Source organism: Pseudophryne corroboree, chromosome 2, assembly GCF_028390025.1.
Source record: "Pseudophryne corroboree isolate aPseCor3 chromosome 2, aPseCor3.hap2, whole genome shotgun sequence".
Taxonomy (NCBI): domain Eukaryota; kingdom Metazoa; phylum Chordata; class Amphibia; order Anura; family Myobatrachidae; genus Pseudophryne; species Pseudophryne corroboree.
Window position 1 is genome coordinate 649704436 of NC_086445.1, and position 24016 is coordinate 649728451.

General features: G+C 49.0%; 1 protein-coding gene across 5 annotated transcripts in view; it reads left to right on the forward strand.

The window, feature by feature from the left end:
* The window catches only part of ZNHIT3 (zinc finger HIT-type containing 3), a 108282-nt gene that overhangs the window by 23293 nt on the left and 60973 nt on the right, over positions 1-24016 (forward strand). The window lies entirely within an intron of this gene.

The following is a 24016-nucleotide window of genomic DNA, read 5'->3' on the forward strand; positions in this document are numbered from 1 at the left end:
CCCCTGCCATAATATAAATATAAGAGCGGGAGAAGTCCGCGGAAAAAGGGGCGGGGCTATCTCCCTCAGCACACTGACGCCATTTTCTCTTCACAGCTCCGCTGGAAGACAGCTCCCCAGGCTCTCCCCTGCAGTTTCCAGGCTCAAAGGGTAAAAAAGAGAGGGGGGGGCACTAAATTTAGGCACAAACTGTATATGAAAAGCAGCTATAGGGAAAATCACTTTCTGTTAGTGTAAATCCCTGATTAAATAGCGCTATGGTGTGTGCTGGCATACACTCTCTCTGTCTCCCCAAAGGACTTTGTGGGGTCCTGTCCTCAGTCAGAGCATTCCCTGTGTGTGTGCGGTGTGTCGGTACGGCTGTGTCGACATGTTTGATGAGGAAGCTTATGTGGAGGCTGAGCAGGTGCCGATAAATGTGATGTCACCCCCTGCGGGGCCGACACCAGACTGGGTGGATATGTGGAAGGTATTAACCGACAGTGTCAACTCCTTACATAAAAGGCTGGATGACGTAACAGCCGTGGGACAGCCGGCTTCTCAGCCCACGCCTGCCCAGGCGTCTCAAAGGCCATCAGGGGCTCAAAAACGCCCGCTACCTCAGATGGCAGACACAGATGTCGACACGGAGTCTGACTCCAGTGTCGACGAGGATGAGACATATACACAATCCACTAGGGGCATCCGTTGCATGATTACGGCAATGAAAAATGTGTTACACATTTCTGACATTAACCCAAGTACCACTAAAAAGGGTATTATGTTTGGGGAGAAAAAGCAGCCAGTGTTTTTTCCCCCATCAGATGAGTTGAATGAAGTGTGTGAAGAAGCGTGGGCTTCCCCCGATGATAAACTGGTAATTTCTAAAAAGTTACTGATGGCGTACCCTTTCCCGCCAGAGGATAGGTCACGTTGGGAGATATCCCCTAGGGTGGATAAGGCGCTCACACGTTTGTCAAAAAAGGTGGCACTGCCGTCTCAGGATACGGTCGCCTTAAAGGAGCCTGCTGATAGAAAGCAGGAGGCGATCCTGAAATCTGTATATACACACTCAGGTACTATACTGAGACCCGCAATTGCCTCAGCATGGATGTGTAGTGCTGCTGCAGCGTGGTCTGATACCCTGCCAGATAATATTGATACCCTCGACAGGGATACTATTTTGCTAACATAGAGCATATTAAAGACGTCGTCTTGTATATGAGAGATGCACAGAGGGATATTTGCCGGCTGGCATCCAGAATTAATGCAATGTCCATTTCTGCCAGGAGGGTATTATGGACCCGGCAGTGGACAGGTGATGCTGATTCTAAAAGGCACATGGAGGTTCTGCCTTATAAGGGTGAGGAATTGTTTGGGGATGGTCTCTCGGACCTCGTATCCACAGCAACAGCTGGGAAGTTGACATTGTTACCTCAGGTTCCCTCACAGCCTAAGAAAGCACCGTATTATCAGGTACAGTTCTTTCGGCCTCAGAAAAGCAAGCGGGTCAAAGGCGCTTCCTTTCTGCCCAGAGGCAAGGGAAGAGGGAAAAAGCTGCACCAGACAGCCAGTTCCCAGGATCAAAAATCTTCCCCCGCTTCCTCTAAGTCCACCGCATGACGCTGGGGCTCCACAGGCGGAGCCAGGTGCGGTGGAGGCGCGTCTCCGGAACTTCAGCGACCAGTGGGCTTGCTCACAGGTGGATCCCTGGGTTCTGCAAGTAGTATCACAGGGATACAAGCTGGAGTTCGAGGCGACTCCCCCTCACCGTTACCTCAAATCAGCCTTGCCTGCTGCCCTCGGAGAAAGGGAGGTAGTACTGGCGGCAATTCACAAGCTGTATCTTCAGCAGGTGATAATCAAGGTACCCCTCCTTCAACAGGGACGGGGTTACTATTCCACAATGTTTGTGGTCCCGAAACCAGACGGTTCGGTGAGACCCATTCTAAATTTAAAATCCTTGAACATTTATATAAAAAAGTTCAGGTTCAAGATGGAATCGCTCAGGGCGGTTATTGCAAGCCTGGAAGAGGGGGATTTTATGGTGTCGTTGGACATCAAGGATGCTTACCTGCATGTCCCCATTTATCCACCCCACCAGGAGTACCTCAGGTTTGTGGTACAGGACTGTCATTACCAATTCCAGATGTTGCCGTTTGATCTGTCCACGGCACCGCGGGTATTTACCAAGGTAATGGCCGAAATGATGATGCTCCTCCGAAAGAAGGGAGTCATGATTATTCCGTACTTGGACGATCTCCTTATAAAGGCGAGGTCCAAAGAGCAGTTGCTAGTCAGCGTAGCACTATCTCAGGAAGTGCTGCATTCTGAATATCCCAAAGTCGCAGCTGATTCCTGCGACGTGTCTGCTGTTCTTGGGCATGATTCTGGACACAGAACAGAAGAAGATCTTTCTCCCGGAGGAGAAGGCCCAGGAATTATCATCTCTGGTCAGGGACCTCCTGAAACCAAAGCAGGTGTCGGTTCATCACTGCACACGAGTCCTGGGAAAGATGGTAGCTTCTTACGAAGCAATTCCCTTCGGCAGATTCCATGCAAGGATCTTCCAGTGGGATCTGTTGGACAAGTGGTCCGGATCGCATCTCCAGATGCATCGGTTAATCACCCTGTCCCCGAGGGCCAGGGTGTCTCTGCTGTGGTGGCTGCAGAGTGCTCAAGCAGAACCCCTGCTTCAAAACCAACCGGTTCTGATTCAGTCAGACAACATCACAGCGGTCGCCCATGTAAACCGCCAGGGCGGCACAAGAAGCAGGGTGGCAATGGCAGAAGCCACAAGGATTCTTCGATGGGCGGAGAGTCACGTGATAGCACTGTCAGCAGTGTTCATTCCTGGAGTGGACAACTGGGAAGCAGACTTCCTCAGCAGGCACGACCTCCACCCGGGAGAGTGGGGACTTCATCCAGAAGTTTTCCAGCTGATTGTAAACCGTTGGGAACGGCCACAGGTGGACATGATGGCGTCCCGCCTCAACAAAAAGCTAAAAAGATATTGCGCCAGGTCAAGGGACCCTCAGGCGATAGCTGTGGACGCTCTAGTGACACCGTGGGTGTACCAGTCGGTTTATGTGTTCCCTCCTCTTCCTCTCATACCCAAGGTACTGAGGATAATAAGAAGGAGAGGAGTAAGAACTATACTCATTGTTCCGGATTGGCCAAGAAGAGCTTGGTACCCAGAACTTCAAGAAATGATCTCAGAGGACCCATGGCCTCTGCCGCTCAGACAGGACCTGCTGCAGCAAGGGCCCTGTCTGTTCCAAGACTTACCGCGGCTGCGTTTGACGGCATGGCGGCTGAACACCGGATCCTAAAGGAAAAGGGCATTCCGGAGGAAGTCATTCCTACGCTGATTAAAGCTAGGAAGGATGTGACCGCAAAACATTATCACCGCATATGGCGGAAATATGTTGCTTGGTGTGAGGCCAGGAAGGCCCCAACGGAGGAATTTCAGCTGGGTCGATTTCTGCACTTCCTACAGTCAGGGGTGACTATGGGCCTCAAATTGGGTTCCATTAAGGTCCAGATTTCGTCTCTGTCGATTTTCTTCCAAAAAGAACTGGTTTCACTGCCTGAAGTTCAGACATTTTGTTAAAGGAGTGCTGCATATTCAGCCCCCTTTTGTGCCTCCAGTGGCACCTTGGGATCTCAACGTGGTGTTGGATTTCCTAAAGTCGCATTGGTTTGAGCCACTTAAAACCGTGGAGCTAAAATATCTCACGTGGAAAGTAGTCATGCTGTTGGCCTTGGCTTCGGCCAGGCGTGTGTCAGAATTGGCGGCTTTGTCATGTAAAAGCCCATATCTGATTTTCCATATGGATAGGGTGGAATTGAGGACTCGTCCCCAATTTCTTCCTAAGGTGGTATCAGCGTTTCATTTGAACCAACCTATTGTGGTGCCTGCGGCTACTCGGGACTTGGAGGACTCCAAGTTGCTGGACGTAGTCAGGGCCCTGAAAATCTATGTTTCCAGGACGGCTGGAGTCAGGAAAACTGACTCGCTATTTATCCTGTATGCACCCAACAAGCTGGGTGCTCCTGCTTCAAAGCAGACTATTGCTCGCTGGATCTGTAGCACGATTCAACTTGCACATTCTGCGGCTGGACTGCCGCATCCTAAATCTGTAAAAGCCCATTCCACGAGGAAAGTGGGCTCTTCTTGGGCGGCTGCCCGAGGGGTCTCGGCTTTACAACTTTGCCGAGCTGCTACTTGGTCGGGTTCAAGCACTTTTGCAAAATTCTACAAGTTTGATACCCTGGCTGAGGAGGACCTTGAGTTTGCTCATTTGGTGCTGCAGAGTCATCCGCATTCTCCCGCCCGTTTGGGAGCTTTGGTATAATCCCCATGGTCCTTACGGAGTACCCAGCATCCACTAGGACGTCAGAGAAAATAAGAATTTACTCACCGGTAATTCTATTTCTCTATCGTCCTAAGTGGATGCTGGGGTTCCTGAAAGGACCATGGGGAATAGCGGCTCCGCAGGAGACAGGGCACAAAAAAGTAAAGCTTTTACCAGATCAGGTGGTGTGCACTGGCTCCTCCCCCTATGACCCTCCTCCAGACTCCAGTTAGATTTTTGTGCCCGGCCGAGAAGGGTGCAATCTAGGTGGCTCTCCTAAAGAGCTGCTTAGAGAAAGTTTAGCTAGGTTTTTTATGTTACAGTGATTCCTGCTGGCAACAGGATCACTGCAGCGAGGGACTGAGGGGAGAAGGAGTCAACTCACCTGCGTGCAGGATGGATTGGCTTCTTGGCTACTGGACATCAAGCTCCAGAGGGACGATCACAGGTACAGCCTGGATGGTCACCGGAGCCGCGCCGCCGGCCCCCTTGCAGATGCTGAAGACAGAAGAGGTCCAGAATCGGCGGCTGAAGACTCCTGCAGTCTTCTAAAGGTAGCGCACAGCACTGCAGCTGTGCGCCATTTTCCTCTCAGCACACTTCACACAACAGTCACTGAGGGTGCAGAGCGCTGGGGGGGGCGCTCTGAGAGGCAAATAAAAACCTTATTAGAGGCAAAAAATACCTCACATATAGCCCACAGAGGCTATATGGAGATATTTAACCCCTGCCTAACTTCAAAAATAGCGGGAGACGAGCCCGCCGAAAAAGGGGCGGGGCCTATCTCCTCAGCACACAGCGCCATTTTCTCTCACAGAAAAGCTGGAGAGAAGGCTCCCAGGCTCTCCCCTGCACTGCACTACAGAAACAGGGTTAAAACAGAGAGGGGGGGCACTGATTTTGGCGATATTGTATATATATAAAAGATGCTATAAGGGAGAAACACTTATATAAGGTTGTCCCTATATAATTATAGCGTTTTTGGTGTGTGCTGGCAGACTCTCCCTCTGTCTCCCCAAAGGGCTAGTGGGTCCTGTCCTCTGTCAGAGCATTCCCGGTGTGTGTGCTGTGTGTCGGTACGTGTGTGTCGACATGTATGAGGACGATGTTGGTGAGGAGGCGGAGAAATTGCCTGTAATGGTGATGTCACTCTCTAGGGAGTCGACACCGGAATGGATGGCTTATTTAGAGAATTACGTGAGAATGTCAACACGCTGCAAGGTCGGTTGACGACATGAGACGGCCGACAATCTATTAGGACCGGTCCAGGCGTCTCAGAAACACCGTCAGGGGTTTTAAAAACGCCCATTTACCTCAGTCGGTCGACACAGACACAGACACGGACACTGAATACAGTGTCGACGGTGAATAAACAAACGTATTTCTCATTAGGGCCACACGTTAAGGGCAATGAAGGAGGTGTTACGTGTTTCTGATACTACAAGTACCACAAGAAAGGGTATTATGTGGGAGTGAAAAAACTACCTGTAGTTTTTCCTGAATCAGATAAAATAAAATGAAGTGTGTGATGATGCGTAGGGTTACCCCGATAGCAAATATTGGCGTTATACCCTTTCCCGCCAGAAATTAGGGTACGTTGGGAAACACCCCTTAGGGTGATAAGGCGCTCACACGCTTATCAAGTGGCGTTACCGTCTCCAGATACGGCCGCCCTCAAGGAGCCAGCTGATAGGAAGCTGGAAAAATATCCTAAAAAGTATATACACACATACGGTGGTTATACTGCGACCAGCGATCGCCATCAGCCTGGAGATGCAGTGCTGGGTTGGCTTGGTCGGTTTCCCTGACTGAAAATATTTTATTCATGTAGAGCATTTAATAGGATGCATTCTATATATATGTATGTGAGATGCACAGAGGGATATTTGCTCTCTGGCATCAAGATAAGTGCGTTGTCCATATCTCCCAGAAGATGTCAGGGACACGACAGTGGTCAGGTGATACAGATCCCATACGGCAGATGGAAGTATTGCTGTATAAAGGGAAGGAGTTATTTGGGGGTCGGTCCATCGGACCTGGGGACCACAGCAACAGCTGGGAAATCCAACCTTTTTTACCCCAAGTTACATCTCAGCTAAAAAAGACACCGTCTTTTCAGCCTCAATCTTTCCTTTCCCATGAGGGCATGCAGGCAAAAGGCCAGTCATATCTGCCCAGACATAGAGGTAAGGGAAGTAGACTGCAGCAGGCAGCCCTTTCCCAGGAAAAGAAGCCCTCCACCGCGTCTGCCAAGTCCTCAGCATGACGCTGGGGCCGTGCAAGCGGACTCAAGGTGGGGGGGTAGTCTCAAGAGTCTCAGGGCGCAGTGGGATCACTCGCAAGTTGACCCCTAGATCGTACGAGTATTATCCCAGGGGTAAAGATTGGAGAGTCGAGACATCTTCTCCTCGCAGGTTCCTGAAGTCTGCTTTACCAACGGCTCCCTCCGACAGGGAGGCAGCATTGGAAACAATTCACAAGCTGTATATCCAGCAGGTGATAATCAAAGTACCCCTCCTACGACAAGGAAAAGGGTATTATTTTTCCACACTATATTGTGGTACTGAAGCCAGACGGCTTGGTGACACATAGTCTAAATCTAAAATGTTTTGAACACTTACATAAAAGGTTCAAATCGAGATAAAGTCACTCAGAGCAGTGATAGCGAACCGGAAAAAAGGGGACTATATGGTGTCCCTGGACATCAAGGATTACCTCCATGTCCAAATTTTGTCCTTCTCATCAAGGGTACCTCTGGTTCGTGGTACAGAACTGTCAATATCAGTTTCAGACGATGCCGTTTGAATTATCCACGGCACCCCGGGCCTTTTTACCAAGGTAATGGCCGAAAAGATGTTTCTTCAAAGAAAAAAGGCATCTAAATTATCCCTTACTTGCACGACCTAAAAAGGGCAAGTTCCAGAGAACAGTTGGAGGTCGGAAGAGCACTATCTAAAGTAGTTCTTCGACGGCACGACTGGATTCTAAATATTCCAAGAATCGCAGCTGTTTTCCGACGATACGTCTGCTGTTCCTAGGGATGATTCTGGACACGGTTCAGAAAAAGGTTTTTCTTCCCGAGGAAAAAGCCAAGGAGTTATCCGACCTGTCAGGAACCTCCTAAAACCAGGAAAGGTGTCTGTACATCAATGCACAAGAGTCCTGGGAAAAATGGTGGCTTTTTACGAAGCAATTCCATTAGGCAGATTCCATGCAAGAATTTTCCAAAGGGATCTGTTGGACAAATGGTCAGGGTCGCATCCTCAGATGCACCTGCGAATAACCCTGTCGCCAAGGACAAGGGTATATCTTCTGTGGTGGTTGCAAAAGGCTCATCTATTGGAGGGCCGCAGATTCGGCATACAGGATTTGATCCTGGTGACCACGGACGCCAGCCTGAGAGGTTGGGGAGCAGTCACACAAGGAAGAAACTTCCAGGGGGTATGGACGAACCTGGAAAAGTCTCTTCACATAAACATTCTGGTACTAAGAGCAATCTAAAATGCTCTAAGCCAGGCGGAACCACTCCTGCAAGGAAAACCGGTGTTGATTCAGTCGGACAACATCACGGCGGTCGCCCATGTAAACAGACAGGGCGGCACAAGAAGCAGGAGTGCAATGGCAGAAGCTGCCAAGATTCTTCGCTGGGCGGAGAATCACGTAATAGCACTGTCAGCAGTGTTCTTCCCGGGCGTGGACAACTGGGAAGCAGACTTCCTCAGCAGACACGATATTCACCCGGGAGAGGGGGGTCTTCATCCAGAAGTCTTCCACATGCTAATAAACTGTTGGGAAAGACCAATGGTAGACATGATGGCGTCTCGCCTCAACAAGAAACTGGACAAGTATTGCGCCAGGTCAAGAGATCCACAGGCAATAGCTGTGGACGCACTGGTAACACCTTGGGTGTACAAATCAGTATATGTGTTTCCTCCTCTGCCTCTCATACCAACGGTATTGAAGATTATACGGTGAAGAGGAGTAAGAACAATACTAGTGGCTCCGGATTGGCCAAGAAGGACTTGGTACCCGGAACTTCAAGAGTTGGTCACGGACGACCCGTGCCCTCTACTTCTGAGAAGGGACCTGCTACAACAGGGTCCCTGTCTCTTTCAAGACTTACCGCGGCTGCGTTTGACGGCATGGCGGTTGAACGCCAGATCCTAAAAGGGAAAGGCATTCCAGAAGAAGTCATTCCTACCTTGATTAAGGCAAGGAAGGAAGTCACCGCGAAACATTATCACCGCATTTGGCGAAAATATGTCGCGTGGTGCGAGGATCGGAGTGTTCCGACGGAGGAATTTCAACTGGGTCGTTTCCTACATTTCCTACAATCAGGATTGTCTATGGGTCTCAAATTGAGATCTATTAAGGTTCAAATTTCGGCCCTGTCAATATTCTTCCAAAAAGAATTGGCCTCAGTTCCTGAGGTACAGACTTTTGTTAAAGGAGTACTGCATATACAGCCTCCTGTGGTGCCTCCGGTGGCACCGTGGGATCTAAATGTAGTTTTAGATTTCCTCAAATCCCATTGGTTTGAACCATTGAATAAGGTGGATTTTAAATATCTCACATGGAAAGTGACTATGTTACTGGCCCTGGCTTCCGCCAGGAAAGTATCTGAATTGGCGGCTTTATCTTATAAAAGCCCTTATCTAATCTTCCATTCGGATAGGGCAGAACTGAGGACTCGTCCGCATTTTCTCCCTAAGGTGGTATCAGCGTTTCACCTGAACCAACCTATTGTGGTGCCTGCGGCCACTGGCGACTTGGAGGACTCCAAGTTGTTGGACGTTGTCAGAGCCTTAAAAATATACATTTCAAGGACGGCTGAAGTCAGAAAATCTGACTCGCTGTTGATACTATATGCACCCAACAAGTTGGGTGCCCCTGCTTCTAAGCAGACGATTGCTCGTTGGATTTGTAACACAATTCAACTTGCTCATTCTGTGGCAGGCCTGCCACAGCCTAAATCTGTTAAGGCCCATTCCACAAGGAAGGTGGGCTCATCTTGGGCGGCTGCCCGAGGGGTCTCGGCATTACAATTCTGCCGAGCAGCTACGTGGTCGGGGGAAAACACGTTTGTAAAATTCTACAAATTTGATACCCTGGCAAAAGAGGACTTGGAATTCTCTCATTCGGTGCTGCAGAGTCATCCGCACTCTCCCGCCCGTTTGGGAGCTTTGGTATAATCCCCATGGTCCTTTCAGGAACCCCAGCATCCACTTAGGACGATAGAGAAAATAAGAATTTACTTACCGATAATTCTATTTCTCGGAGTCCGTAGTGGATGCTGGGCGCCCATCCCAAGTGCGGATTATCTGCAATACTGTACATAGTTATTGTTAACAAATTCGGGTTATATTGTTAAGGAGCCATCTTTAAGAGGCTCTTTCTGTTATCATACTGTTAACTGGGTTTAGATCACAAGTTGTACGGTGTGATTGGTGTGGCTGGTATGAGTCTTACCCGGGATTCAAATTGCCTCCCTTATTGTGTACGCTCGTCCGGGCACAGTACCTAACTGGAGTCTGGAGGAGGGTCATAGGGGGAGGAGCCAGTGCACACCACCTGATCTGGTAAAAGCTTTACTTTTTTGTGCCCTGTCTCCTGCGGAGCCGCTATTCCCCATGGTCCTTTCAGGAACCCCAGCATCCACTACGGACTCCGAGAAATAGAATTATCGGTAAGTAAATTCTTATTTTCTCATAGTCCGTAGTGGATGCTGGGAGCCCGTCCCAAGTGCGGACTCTCTGCAATACATGTATATAGTTATTGCGTAACTAAAGGGTTTTTGTTATGAGCCATCTGTTAATGAGGCTCATTATTGTTTTCATACTGTTAACTGGGTATAGTTATCACAAGTTGTACGGTGTGATTGGTGTGGCTGGTATGAGTCTTACCCTGGATTCCAAATCCTTTCCTAGTAATGTCAGCTCTTCCGGGCACAGTTTCCCTAACTGAGGTCTGGAGGAGGGGCATAGAGGGAGGAGCCAGTGCACACCAGATAGTACCTAATCTTTCTTTTAGAGTGCCCAGTCTCCTGCGGAGCCCGCTATTCCCCATGGTCCTTACGGAGTACCCAGCATCCACTACGGACTACGAGAAATAGAATTACCGGTGAGTAAATTCTTATTTTTTGCCTTCTGTTCCTCCACAACAAAAGAAAGCACACCAATTTCAGATGCTGTCCTTTCGGCCAAATAAATACAAAAAAGGCTGAGGTTATTCCTTCCTTGCTAATAGGGGAAGAGGAAAAGGTAAAAGATCTCTGGCCGTGGCAGGTTCCCAGGAGCAGAAGTCCTCCCCGGCTTCTGCCAAATCCACCGCATGACGCTGGGTCTCCCCTGCGGCAGTCCGCACCGGTGGGGGCATGTCTCCGGCTCTTCAGTCAATTCTGGGCTTGTTCGGCACTGGACCCATGGGTTTTAGAAATAGTGTCCCAGGGGTACAAACTGGAGTTTCAAGTCGTTCCGCCCCCCCCCTCACCGATTTTTCAAATCTGCCTTACCAGCTTCTCTTCCTGACAGGAAGGTTGTTTGCGATGCAATACAAAAGTTGTGTCTAAATCAAGTCATTATCAGGGTTCCCCCATCTCAACAGGGAGAAGGCTTTTATTCAAGCCTGTTTGTGGTCCTGAAGCCGGACGGTTCGGTCAGACCAATTCTGAACCTGAATCCCCTCAATTTCTCTAACGTCCTAGTGGATGCTGGGGACTCTGTAAGGACCATGGGGAATAGACGGGCTCCGCAGGAGACATGGGCACTTTAAGAAAGAATTTGGATTTTGGTGTGCTCTGGCTCCTCCCTCTATGACCCTCCTTCAGACCTCAGTTTGAATCTGTGCCCGAACGAGCTGGGTGCTGTTTAGTGAGCTCTCCTGAGCTTGCTATAAAAGTATTTTGTTAGGTTTTTTATTTTCAGGGAGATCTGCTGGCAACAGGCTCCCTGCATCGTGGGACTGAGGGGAGAGAAGCAGCCCTACTCTCTGAAGCTAGGTCCTGTTTCTTAGGCTACTGGACACCATTAGCTCCAGAGGGATCGTACACAGGATCTCACCCTTTGTCGTCCGATCCCGGAGCAGCGCCGCCGTCCCCCTCGCAGAGTCGGAAGACAGAAGCCTGGAAGAAGCAAGAAGACTTCAAAATCGGCGGCAGAAGACTCCAGTCTTCACTGAGGTAGCGCACAGCACTGCAGCTGTGCGCCATTGCTCCCACACTACACCCACATACTTCGGTCACTGTAGGGCGCAGGGGGGGGGCTCCCTGGGCAGCAATTAGGACCTCTTGGCAAAAGTTAGACATATATACAGTTGGGCACTGTATATATGTATGAGCCCCGGCCGAGGGGGCGGGGCTTCTTCAGCACTCACCAGCGCCATTTTCTCTCCACAGCTCCGCCGAGAGGAAGCTCCCCAGGCTCTCCCCTGCAGATTCCCCGAGAAGAGGGTAAAAAGAGAGGGGGGGGGGGGGGCACATAAATTATGCGCAAACACATAATGTACAGAAGCCACTGGGTTAACACTAAGTTACTGTGTGATTCCTGGGACATATAACGCTGGGGTGTGTGCTGGCATACTCTCTCTCTGTCTCTCCAAAGGGCCTTGTGGGGGAACGGTCTTCAAAAAAGAGCATCCCCTGTGTGTGTGGTGTCGGTTTGCTTGTGTCGACATGTTTGACGAGGAAGGCTATGTGGAAGCAGAGCGGGAGCAAATGAATGTGGTGTCTCTGCCGACCGCGCCGACACCTGATTGGATGTATATGTGGAAGGTTTTAAATGATAATGTTAATTCCTTGCATAAAAGGTTGGATAAAGCTGAAACCTTAGGACAGTCAGGGTCTCAGCCCATGCCTGATCCGATGTCGCAGAGGCCGTCAGGGTCTCAGAAGCGCCCACTATCCCAAATTGTTGACACAGATACCGACATGGATTCTGACTCCAGTGTCGATTACGATGATGCAAGGTTACAGCCTAAATTGGCTAAAGCCATCCGTTATATGATTATAGCAATGAAGGATGTGTTGCACATCACAGAGGAAACCCCAGTCCCTGACAAGAGGGTTCATATGTATGGGGAAAAAAGGCAGGAGGTGACCTTTCCCCCTTCACATGAGCTAAATGAGTTATGTGAAAAGGCTTGGGAATCTCCAGATAAAAAACTGCTGATTTCCAAGAGGATGCTTATGGCGTATCCCTTCCCGCCAACGGACAGGTTACGCTGGGAATCCTCCCCTAGGGTGGACAAAGCTCTAACACGCTTATCCAAGAGGGTAGCCCTGCCGTCACAGGATATGGCCACCCTAAAAGATGCTGCGGATAGAAAGCAAGAGGGTACCGTGAAGTCCATTTATACACATTCAGGTACCTTACTAAGGCCGGCAATTGCGTCGGCCTGGGTGTGTAGTGCTGTAGCAGCATGGACGGATACCTTATCTGAGGAACTTGATACCTTAGATAAGGATACTATATTAATGACCCTGGGGCATATAAAAGACGCTGTCCTATATATGAGAGATGCTCAAAGAGACATTAGCCTACTGGGCTCTAGAATAAATGCAATGTCGATTTCTGCCAGAAGGGTCCTGTGGACTCGGCAATGGACAGGCGATGCCGACTCAAAAAGGCACATGGAGGTTTTACCTTACAAGGGTGAGAAATTGTTTGGGGAGGGTCTCTCGGACCTGGTCTCCACAGCTACTGCTGGAAAGTCAAATTTTTTTGTCATATGTTCCCTCACAACCTAAGAAAGCACCGCATTACCAAATGCAGTCCTTTCGATCACAAAAAGGCAAGAAAGTCCGAGGTGCGTCCTTTCTTGCCAGAGGCAGGGGCAGAGGAAGGAAGCTGCACAACACAGCTAGTTCCCAGGAACAGAAGTCCTCCCCGGCTTCCACTAAATCCACCGCAGGACGCTGGGGATCCACAGGCGGAGCTAGGCCCGGTGGGTGCGCGTCTCCGAAATTTCAGCCACAAGTGGGTTCACTTCCAGGTGGATCCCTGGGCAATAGAGATTGTGTCTCAGGGATACAAGCTGGAATTCGAAGAGATGCCCCCTCACCAATACCTCAAATTGACCCTGCCAGCTTCCCCATTAGAGAGGAAAATAGTGTTAGCTGCAATTCACAAATTGTATCTTCAGCAGGTGGTGGTCAAGGTTCCCCTCCTTCAACAAGGGAAGGGTTATTATTCGACCATGTTTGTGGTACCGAAACCGGACGGTTAGGTCACACCCATATTGTATTTAAAATCCCTGAACATATACCTGAAAAGGTTCAAGTTCAAGATGGAATCGCTCAGAGCGGTCATTGCAAGCCTGGAAGAGGGTGATTTTATAGTGTCTCTGGACATAAAGGATGCATACCTTCATGTCCCCATTTATCCACCTCAGCAGGCGTACCTCAGATTTGTGGTACAGGATTGTCATTACCAATTTCAGACGTTGCCGTTTGGTCTCTCCACGGCACCGAGAATATTTACCAAGGTGATGGCAGAAATGATGGTACTCCTGCGGAAGCAAGGGGTCACAATTATCCCATACTTGGACGATCTCCTCATAAAAGCGAGGTCAAGAGAGCAGTTACTGATCAGCGTAGCACGCTCTCTGGAAGTGTTAGGACAGCACGGCTGGATTCTGAATATTCCAAAGTCGCAGTTGATTCCTACGACTCGTCTGCCCTTCCTGGGCATGATTCTGGACACAGACCAGAAGAGGGTTTATCTCCCGATGGAGAAGGCTCAGGAACTCATGACATTGGTCAGAGACGTATTAAAACCAAAAAAGGTGTCGGTGCATCACTGCACACGAGTCCTGGGAAAGATGGTGGCATCATACGAGGCCATTCCCTTAGGCAGGTTCCATGCGAGGACCTTTCAATGGGAACTCCTGGACAAATGGTCCGGATCACATCTTCAGATGCATCGGTTAATCACCCTATCCCCCAGGGCCAGGGTGTCTCTCCTGTGGTGGCTGCAGAGTGCACACCTTCTGGAGGGCCGCAGATTCGGCATTCAGGACTGGGTCCTGGTGACCACGGATGCAAGCCTCCGGGGGTGGGGGGCAGTCACACAGGGAAGAAATTTCCAAGGCCTGTGGTCAAGTCAGGAGACTTGCCTTCACATCAACATCCTAGAACTAAGGGCCATATACAACGCCCTACGTCAAGCGGAGTCCCTACTTCGCGACCAACCGGTTCTGATTCAGTCAGACAACATAACCGCAGTGGCTCATGTAAACCGCCAAGGCGGCACAAGGAGCAGAGTGGCGATGGCGGAAGCCACCAGGATTCTTCGCTGGGCGGAGAATCACGTAAGCGCACTGTCAGCAGTGTTCATCCCGGGAGTGGACAACTGGGAAGCAGACTTCCTCAGCAGGCACGACCTCCCCCCGGGAGAGTGGGGACTTCATCAAGAAGTCTTCACACAGATTACAAGTCGGTGGGAACTACCACAGATAGACATGATGGCATCACGCTTCAACAAGAAGCTACAGAGCTATTGCGCCAGGTCAAGGGACCCTCAGGCGGTAGCTGTAGACGCCCTGGTGACACCGTGGGTGTTCCAGTCGGTCTATGTATTTCCTCCTCTTCCTCTTATACCCAAGGTACTGAGGATAGTAAGAACAATTCTCATTGTTCCAGATTGGCCACAAAGGACTTGGTATCCAGATCTGCAAGAATTGCTCACAGAGGATCTGTGGCCTCTTCCTCTAAGACAGGACCTGTTGCAACAGGCACCCTGTCTCTTCCAAGACTTACCGCGGCTGCGTTTGACGGCATGGCGGTTGAACGCCGGATCCTAGCAGAGGTCATTCCGGAGGAGGTCATTCCTATGCTGATAAAGGCTAGGAAGGACGTAACAGCTAAACATTATCACCGGATATGGCGGAAATATGTTTCTTGGTGTGAGGCCAGCAATGCTCCTACAGAGGAGTTTCAGCTGGGCCGTTTCCTTCACTTCCTTCAGTCAGGAGTGTATTTGGGCCTGAAGTTAGGCTCAATTAAGGTCCAGATTTCGGCCCTTTCCATTTTCTTTCAAAAGGAGTTGGCTTCTCTGCCAGAAGTTCAGACATTTGTGAAAGGAGTGCTGCATATTCTGCCTCCTTTTGTGCCTCCAGTGGCACCTTGGGATCTTAACGTGGTGTTGAGTTTCCTGAAATCACACTGGTTTGAACCACTTAAAACAGTGGAGTTGAAATATCTCACGTGGAAGGTGGTCATGCTATTAGCCTTGGCTTCGGCTAAGCGCGTGTCAGAATTAGCGGCTTTGTCTCATTAAAGCCCATATCTGGTTTTCCATATGGATAGAGCGGAATTGAGGACACGTCCACAATTTCTGCCAAAAGTGGTCTCATCCTTTCATATGAACCAACCTATTGCGGTGCCTGTGGCTACTCGTGACTTGGAGGATTCCGAGTTACTAGATGTAGTCAGGGCTTTAAAAGTTTATGTAGCCAGAACGGCTAGAGTGAGGAAAAACGGAGTCACTGTTTATCCTGTATGCATCCAACAAGCTTGGTGCTCCTGCTTCAAAGCAGACTATTGCTCGCTGGATCTGTAACACGATTCAGCAGGCTCATTCTGTGGCTGGATTGCCGCAGCCAAAATCAGTGAAAGCCCCTTCCACTAGGAAGGTGGGCTCTTCTTGGGCGGCTGCCCCAGGGGTCTCGGCATTACAGCTATGCCGAGCTGCTACTTGGTCAGGTTCAAATACGTTTGCAAAATTCTGCAAGTTTGATACCCTGGCTGAGGAGGACCTTGAGTATGCTCAATCGGTGCTGCTGAGTCATCCGCACTCTCCCGCCCGTTTGGGAGCTTTGGTATAATCCCCATGGTCCTTACGGAGTCCCCAGCATCCACTAGGACGTTAGAGAAAATGGGATTTTACTTACCGGTAAATCTTTCTCGTAGTCCGTAGTGGATGCTGGTTCGCCCGTCCCAAGCGCGGACTTTTTCTGCAATGCTTGTATATAGTTATTGCTTAAATAAGGGTTATGTTATAGTTGCATCAGGGTTTATCTGATGCTCTATTATTGTTCATACTGTTAACTGGGTAAAGTTATCACAAGTTATATGGTGTGACTGGTAGGAGTCTTACCCTGGATTCCCAAAATCCTTTCCTTGTACTGTCAGCTCTTCCGGGCACAGTTTCTTTAACTGAGGTCTGGAGGAGGGACATAGAGGCAGGAGCCAGAGCACACCAGAATCCAAATTCTTTCTTAAAGTGCCCATGTCTCCTGCGGAGCCCGTCTATTCCCCATGGTCCTTACGGAGTCCCCAGCATCCACTACAGACTACGAGAAATAGATTTACCGGTAAGTAAAATCTCATTTTTTACCTAAGAAAATTCAAATTCAAGATTGGAATCTCTCCGATCTGTGATCTCCAGTCTGGAGGAAGGGGATTTTATGGTGTCGGTCGACATAAAGGATGCCTACTTACACATCCCCATATATCCTCCGCATCAGGTTTACCTGAGGTTTGCTATTCAGGATTGTCATTACCAATTTCAGACGTTGCCGTTTGGTCTGTCCACGGCTCCCAGGATTTTCACTAAGGTAATGGCAGAAATGATGGTTCTCCTTCGCAAGCAAGGATTCACAATTATCCTGCCTGTACTTGGACGATCTCCTGATAAAGGCAAGATCCAAAGACAAGCTGGTGCAGGACATTACGCTCTCCCTGACAGTTATACAACAACATGGTTGGATCCTAAACTTGCCAAAGTCACAGTTGAATCCGACAAAATGGCTGTCGTCTTTGGTAATGATTCTGGACACAGAATTACAGAGTTTTTCTACCAGAAGAGAAGGCTCTGGAAATTCAGAGTTTGGTCAAGCAAATTCTGAAACCAGCGAGAGTGTCAATCCATCAATGCATTCGATTGCTGTGGAAGATGGTGGCGGCCTACGAGGCCATTCAATTTGGCAGATTCCATGCCAGAGTGTTTCAGTGGGACCTGTTGGACAAGTGGTCCGGATCCCATCTGCACATGCACCGGAAAATAATCCTGTCCGCCAAGACCAGACTCTCATTCCTGTGGTGGCTGCACAGCTCTCACCTCCTACAAGGACGCAGGTTCGGGATCCAGGACTGGATCCTAGTAACCACGGATGCGAGTCTCCGAGGCTGGGGAGCAGTCGCAAAGGGGGAAACCTTCCAGGGAAAATGGTCAAGCCAGGAAGTTTGTCTACACATAAACGTTCTAGAGTTAAGGACCATTTACAACGCTGCTTCAAGCGGAACGTCTTCTTCACAACCTGCCCGTCCTAATACAGTCGGGCAACATAACAGCAGTAGCGCACATAAACCGCCAGGGCGGAACAAAGAGCAGGGCGGCAATGGGAGAGGCCACAAAAGTTCTCCGCTGGGCGGAAAGACATACAAGCGCTCTGTCGGCAATCTTCATTCCAGGAGTGGACAACTGGGAAGCAGACACTATCTCCATCCAGGAGAGTGGGGTCTTCATCAAGAGGTCTTCACAGAAGTGACAAGTCTTTGGGGAATTCCTCAAATAGACATGATGGCTCTCGCCTCAAAACTTCAGAGATATTGTTCCAGGTCGAGGGATCCACAAGCAATAGCAGTGGATGTGCTAGTGACACCGTGGGTGTTTCAGTCGGTGTACGTGTTCCCTCCACTTCCACTCATTCCATAGGTGCTAAAGATCATAAGAAGAACAAAGGTTCAGGCGATCCTCATTGTTCCGGATTGGCCAAGGAGGGCTTGGTATCCAGATCTTCAGGAATTACTCATAAGAGATCCCTGGCCTCTTCCTCTACGAGAGTATCTGTTACAGCAGGGGCCGTGCATATATATCACGACTTACCGCGGCTACGTTTGACGGCTTGGCGGTTGAACGCCGGATCCTAGCCCGAAAGGGTATTCCCAGTGAAGTCATTCCCACACTTATTCAGGCTAGAAAAGGGGTAACGTCTACACATTATCGCCGTTTTTGGAGAAAATGTGTGTCTTGGTGTTATTCCAAGAAGGCTCCTACGGAAAGGGCGTTTTCTCCATTTCCTGCAAGTAGGTGTGGATGCGGGCCTAAAGTTAGGCTCGATTTAAAGTACAAATTTCGGCCTTATCGGTTTTCTTTCAGAAACAATTGGCCTCCTTTCCAGAAGTTCAGACTTTCGTGAAAGGAGTTTTGCACATCCAACCTCCGTTTGTGCCCCCAGTGTGCCATTGGATCTTAACGTGGTGGTGCATTTCCTTCAGTCACATTGGTTTGAACCTTTACAGAAGGTAGAGTTGAAATATCTCACTTGGAAAGTGGTCTTGCTATTGGCCTTGGCATCCGCAAGGCGGGTGGCTGAGTTAGCGGCTTTGTCTCACAAGAGTCCTTATTTAATCTTCCATGAAGATAGAGCGGAGTTGAGGACTCGTCAACAATTTCTGCCAAAAGTGGTTTCATCGTTCCACATGAACCAGCCTATTGTGGTACCGGTGGCTGATGCCTTCGCGGAGTCAGAATCTCTCGATGTTGTCAGGGCCTTAAAGATTTGTCACCAGAACGGCTCATCTTAGGAAAACGGAAGCTCTGTTTGTCCTATATGCTGCCAACAAGATTGGGACGCCTGCTTCCAAGCAGACTATTACAGCTGGATCTGTAATACGATTCAGCATGCTCATTCTACGGCTGGATTGCCGTTACTGAATTCAGTAATGGTCCACTCTACCAGAAAGGTGGGCTTGTCCTGGGCGGCTGCATTACAACTCTGCCGAGCAGTTACTTGGTCGGGTTCAAACACTTAAGCGAAATTTTACAAGTTTGATACCCTGGCTGATAAGGACCTCATGTTTGCTCAATCGGTGTTGCAGAGTCATCCGCACTCTCCCGCCCGTTCTAGAGCTTTGGTATTAACCCCATGGTTCTTGAAGCGTCCCCAGCATCCTCTAGGACGTATGAGAAAATAGGATTTTAATACCTACCGGTAAATGCTTTTCTTAGTTCGTAGAGGATGCTGGGCGCCCATCCCAGTGCGGACTCTATCTGCAGTTATTAGTTATATTTACACAGAGGTTGTGTTTCTGTTATAGTCAGCCTGTTGCTGACATGGTTCATGTCGCTGACTGGAGTTCTGTTGAATGCCATATTGTACAGCGTGTTTGTGGTGTGAGCTGGTGTGTATCCTTTTCCTCGAAATGTCCGTCTCCCTGGGCACAGTTCCTATAACTGTGGAGTCTGGAGGAGGGGCATAGAGGGAGGAGCCAGGTCACACCCCTTAAAAGTCTTAAAGTGCCCATGTCTCCTGCGGATCCCGTCTATACCCCATGGTTCTTGAAGCGTCCCCAGCATCCTCTACGGACTTAAGAGAAAAGGATTTACCGGTAGGTATTAAAATCCTATTTAAATACTAAAAATAAATCCTCGGCTACTTAACCTGCTTCAAAGGAATTAAACACCTTTTTTGAGGGGGCGCGGGTAAATCCTGACAAAATAATTCAGATCCCTAAACGGTTGATTTCTTCCTTTCCTTTTCCTTCGGAGGATAGGAAGAAATGGGGAAAACCCGCCAATTGTGGATGCATCTATATCCAGGTTATCGCGTAAAGGACACAGCTGACCGCAAGATTGAGACCATATAAATCTTTATATACGTTGGCCGGAGTGGCCCAGAGACCCACTATTGCTTGTGCATGGATCACTCTGGCCATTGCAAAATGGTCAGGTAATCTGATTGATGGTTTAGATTCCTTAACCAGGGACGATACTATTTTACTCTTACGGCATATTCAAGATTCTGCAAACTTTATGGTGAAAGCCTTAAAGGAAGTTGGCTTACTCAACGCACGCACCTCTGCCATGGCAGTGTCGGCACGGATGGGGCTTGTGGCGGCGACAATGGACTGCGGATGCAGAGTCCAGGAGGGACGTGGAAAGCCTACGTGTGAGGCTCTTTTTGGTGATGACTAGATAAGTGGATATCCAAGGCTACGGCGGGTAAGTCTACTTATCTTCCTTCAGCAACAACACCAGCTAGGAAAACCTACTCTACTCCTACTCTGCAGTCCTTTCGGACAGTCAAACTTAAAGGTAAATCCAGGGGTTCCTCTACAACCTTCAGGGGTAATAGAGGTAAACCCAGAAAACCCGCAGCTGCAGGTTCTCAGGAACAGTCCTCGGGCTGCCTCCTCAAAGCCTTCACCATGACGGTGGACCGCACTGCCTGGAAGGCAGGTGGGAGCCCGGTTACGTTATTTTAGTCACGTTTGGGCAACTTCTTGCCAGGATCCCTGGGTCAAAGATTTTATCGCACAGGGATGCAGACTGGATTTTCAGGAACTCCTACCTCCCCAGATTCTTCAAATCCAGCTTACGAGCTTCTCCAGCAGCAAGTTTGACCTTACAGGCAGCAATTCAAAAACTGGTACAGACTCAGGTAATTTTTCCAGTTCCACTTCAGCAACAAAACAAGGGTTATTGCTCCAACCTGTTTGTGGTCCCGAAACCGGACGGTTCGGTGAGGCCTATGCTCAACCTCAAATCCCTAAACCTGTATTTACGGGTGTTCAAATTCAAGATGGAGTCTCGAACGGTGATCTCAGGTCTGGAGGAGGGAGAATTCCTGGTGTCCCTGGACATCAAGGATGCGTACCTTCACATTCAAATTTGGCCGCCTCATCAGGCTTATCTACGGTTTGTACTACAGGACTGTCACTACCAGTAACAGGCACTGCCATTTGGCCTTTCCGTGGCTGTTCACCAAGGTGATGGCAGAGATGATGTTTCTCCTCCGCAAGATGGGAGTGAACATAATTCCGTACCTGGACGACCTGCTGATAAAGGCACCTTCCAGGGAAAGGTTGTTGGAAAACATTGCCCTCTCAACTTGATAACTCCAGCATCATGGGTGGATTCTGAACCTGCCAAAATCTCACCTGAAACCAACACAGAGACTTCAGTTTCTGGGGATGATACTGAGACACAGAGGGTGTTCGTTCCATTGGAAAAGGCGATGGTAATCCAGTCAATGGTGCAGGATGTACTGGAGCCATCCCGGATATCGGTGCATTTATGCATCCGCCTTCTGGGTAAGATGGAAGCCGCCTACGGGGTGCTACAGTACTGAAGGTTCCATGCAAGGCCCTTTTAGCTGGATCTCTTGGACACGTGGTCTGTATCGCATCTTCACATGCACCAGAATATGTCTGAAGCCACCACAGAAGGGAGATCCTGGCTTTTGGGGACAGACATCTCACCTGACCGAAGGCCGCCGGTTCGGGATTCAAAATTGGATTCTGCTAACCACAGATGCAAGCCTCAGAGGTTGGGGAGCAGTCACCCAAGGGGAGCAGTTCCAGGGAAGATGGTCAAGTCTGTAAGCCATGCTTCCGATCAACATTCTGGAACGAAGGGCCATATACAACGCCCTTCTTCAGGCATCGCATCTTCTTCAAGATCAAGCCATTTAGGTTCAGTCGGACAACGTGACGGTTGTAATGTACATAAACCGACAGGGAGGAACGAAGAGCAGAGCTGCGATGTCAGAGGTAACAAGAATTTTCCTCTGGGCAGAAAGACACGCGGTGGCGCTGTCGTTAATCTTCATTGCGGACTTCCTCAGCAGACATGACCTCCACTTAGGCGAGTGGGGCCTTCACCCACAGGTGTTCGAATCATTGACACTTCGGTGTGGGATTCCACAGATAGACATAATGGCATCTTGTCTCAACAATATGCTCGAGCGCTATTGTTCCAGGTCAAGGGACCCACAAGCGGTGGCGGTGGACGCTCTGGTGACTCCATGGCTTTATCAGATGGTGTACGTGTTCCCACCTCTTCCGCTGATCCCAGGAATTCTCAAAAGAATAAAAAGGGAAAAGGTTCAGGCAATTTTCATTGCTCCGGAATGACCGAGAAGGGCCTAGTACGTGGATCTCCTGGGGTTGCTCCTGGAGGACCCGTGGCTTCTACCTCTACGAGAGGATCTTCTGCAGCAGGGGCCGTTCATCTTTCAAGAATTACAGCGGCTGCGTTTGACGGCATGGAAGTTGAGCGTCAGATTTTAGCCCGGAAAGGTATTCTGAACAGGGTTATTCTAACCCTGATCCAGGCCAGGAAAGGGGTAATGTCTAGAAATTACCACCGTATTTGGAAAAAGTATGTCTCGTGGTGTGAACACAGGAAATTTCCTGCAGTGGAATCTATGGGGCATTGCCAAGAGAAATATGAGACATGAGACCGAACAATGCAAAAGAGCTGAAGGCCGCTATTGAAGCATCCTGGTCTCCCATAATAGCTCAGCAGTGCCACAGGCTGATAGAATCCATGCCACGCCGCATCGTGGCAGTAATTAATGCAAAAGGGGCCTAAACCAAGTTCTGAGTACATATGCATGATTATACTTTTCAGAGGGCTGACGTTTCTGTATTTAAAATCAACCATCCCTTTTTTTTTTTTTTTAATGTAATATTCTAATTTTAGGACTATGGATCTGGGGTTATTTTAAACTGTAAGCCACAATCATCAAAATTATAACAAATAAAAGCTTGAAATATCTCACTTTACATGTAATCAGTCTATATAATATATTAGTTTCACCTTTTTAAGTTGAATTACTGAAATAAATGAACTTCCGAACGATATTCTAATTTTCTGAGTTACACCTGTAACGTTTAAAAAAAATAATAATAAGTTTTTGTAGTGTAGGTATACCTGTTGCCATTGGATTCAGTTTCTGTATTTCTTCCTACTGTAAAATAGCTATCGTATTTTGCTTCTATTTTTCCTGTTATGTAACTGTTTTTTGTGGTGAGCACTTACAGAATTACAAAACAATTCAATTAAATATGGCAGTGCCCACCTCCTGGAGTTATTTACACAAATAAGCCGTTTTTCTGAGAATTGACAATTGGGTCTATTCATGTATTTCACCTTTCTAGCCTGCATGCAGCACCATGCTCTGCAGGCAGGATGGCATCTGGAGGGGTCAGTCACTCGCTGATCAGGTCTGCAATGTGGGATCTACAGGCAGGCTGCTGGTGTATCTGTGTGTATTCCTGCCAGGCAGGCACACATTATCCCAGCCCCCAATGTATGTAGAGATGGTTTGGGGACTTGGGGAGATACTGTAACTTATATCTCCCCAGCTGGGCTGAGTGTGGACAAGCAGAGTAGCCCAGCCCCAGGCACCTCTGGTTGGCCAGGGATTACAGAAGGGGTGGAGGAGGCAGGGAGACTGCGGTTTCCCCTGCTCTACTCCACCCGACAAACCTATTGCACCATCCTGAGATGGCATATTCTTTTTGAGAAGCAAAATGGAAAGCGGAGCTTTCTGTGCTTCTATGAATCGCTCTCTCCATATTACTGTATAGGGAAGCGATATGTACACTAATCTGGGTCAGCCTTGGAGAAATCTGAGATTTCACTTATAAAAAGCATTTCACTGTAACATGAATAGACCCCAAAGAGGTCTATTCATAAAGAAACTAAAAAGCAAATGGATACGGTTCGATTCAATGTATAGCTGTTCTAAGTAGTAATTCACATATACTCACTCTTCCGGCAGTGCAAAATCCGGGGGTCCAGCGACGCTGTCCCCTTCTGAGATGTCCGAGGGGTCCCTCTGCACATTGGTCGTCTGTTGACCTCCCGGCAGGAAGCAGTGGCTGTTGGGAGGGCAGGGGGGCAGAGCCAGCACGTGTGCTGGACAGAGATTAGGGAAGCATTGAGCTTCCC